General features: G+C 52.9%; 1 pseudogene; it reads left to right on the forward strand.

Annotated features, from left to right (window-relative positions):
* Positions 1–1890, forward strand: part of LOC123055608 (disease resistance protein RPM1-like) — a 63057-nt pseudogene that overhangs the window by 16790 nt on the left and 44377 nt on the right.

Genomic DNA, 1890 nt, shown 5'->3' on the forward strand with positions numbered 1-1890 from the left:
ATCGCGCGCGGAAGCGTTCAAGAGAATGGGGTTGATGGAGTCGTACTCGTCGTGATCCAAATCACCGATGATCCTAGCGCCGAACGGACGGCACCTCCGCGTTCAGCACACGTACGGAGCGGGGACGTCTCCTCCTTCTTGATCCAGCAAGGGGGGAGGAGAAGTTGATGGAGATCCAGCAGCACGACGGCGTGGTGCTGGAAGTAGCGGGATCCCGGCAGGGCTTCGCCAAGCGCAAGCGGGGAGGAAGAGGTGTCACGGGAGGGAGGGAGGCGCCAGGGCTTGGGGTGCTGCTCCCATGCGCCTCCCCACTATATATAGGGGTGGAGGGGGCTGGTTTCTTGCCCTCCAAGTCCATTGGGGCGTTGGCAAAGGTGGGGGAAAGAAATCCCATCATTTCCCTTCCCCACCGATTGTTATCCCCCCTTTTTAGGGATCTTGATCTTATCCCTTCGGGATATGATCTTATTCCTTCTAAGGTGCGATCTTGGTGCGCCTTGACCAGGGGTGTGGGGCCTTGCCCCCACTACCCAAATTCATGTGGGTCCCCCCATGCAGGTGGGCCCCACTTCGGAACCTTCTAGAACCTTCCCGGTACAATACCGAAAAATCCCGAACATTTTCCGGTGGCCAAAATAGGACTTCCCATATATAAATCTTTACCTCCGGACCATTCCGGAACTCCTCGTGACGTCCGGGATCTCATCCGGGACTCCGAACAACTTTCGGTTAACCGCATACTAATATCTCTACAACTCTAGCGTCACCGAACCTTAAGTGTGTAGACCCTACGGGTTCGGGAGACATGCAGACATGACCGGGACGACTCTCCGGTCAATAACCAACAGCGGGATCTGGATACCCATGTTGGCTCCCACATGTTCCACGATGATCTCATCGGATGAACCATGATGTCGAGGATTCAATCAATCCCATATACAATTCCCTTTGTCAATCGGTACGTTACTTACCCGAGATTCGATCGTCGGTATCCCAATACCTTGTTCAATCTCGTTACCGGCAAGTCACTTTACTCGTACCGTAACGCATGATCCCGTGGCTAACTCATTAGTCACATTGAGCTCATTATGATGATGCATTACCGAGTGGGCCCAGAGATACCTCTCCGTCATACGGAGTGACAAATCCCAGTCTCGATTCGTGCCAACCCAACAGACACTTTCGGAGATACCTGTAGTGCACCTTTATAGCCACCCAGTTACGTTGTGACGTTTGGTACACCCAAAGCATCCCTACGGTATCCGGGAGTTGCACAATCTCATGGTCTAAGGAAATGATACTTGACATTAGAAAAGCTCTAGCAAACGAACTACACGATCTTGTGCTATGCTTAGGATTGGGTCTTGTCCATCACATCATTCTCCTAATGATGTGATCCCGTTATCAATGACATCCAATGTCCATGGTCAGGAAACCATAACCATCTATTGATCAACGAGCTAGTCAACTAGAGGCTTACTAGGGACATGTTGTGGTCTATGTATTCACACATGTATTATGGTTTCCAGTTAATACAATTATAGCATGAACAACAGACAATTATCATGAACAAGGAAATACAATAATAACCATTTTATTATTGCCTCTAGGGCATATTTCCAACAATCACCACTCGGCCGCCCCGCGCGTCGCCACTCGGTTGGTCACCTCATAACCACTCGGCCGCCCCGCGCGTCGCCATCGGTTGGTCACCTCATCACCACTCGGCCGCCCCGCGCGTCGCCATCGGTTGGTCACCTCATCACCACTCGGCCGTCCCGGGCGTCGCCATCGGTTGGTCACCTCATCACCACTCGGCCGCCCCGCGCGTCGCCATCGGTTGGTCACCTCATCACCACTCGGCCGCCCCGCGCGTCTCCACTCGGTTGG

This window comes from Triticum aestivum, chromosome 2D, assembly GCF_018294505.1.
Source record: "Triticum aestivum cultivar Chinese Spring chromosome 2D, IWGSC CS RefSeq v2.1, whole genome shotgun sequence".
In the NCBI taxonomy this organism is placed as follows: domain Eukaryota; kingdom Viridiplantae; phylum Streptophyta; class Magnoliopsida; order Poales; family Poaceae; genus Triticum; species Triticum aestivum.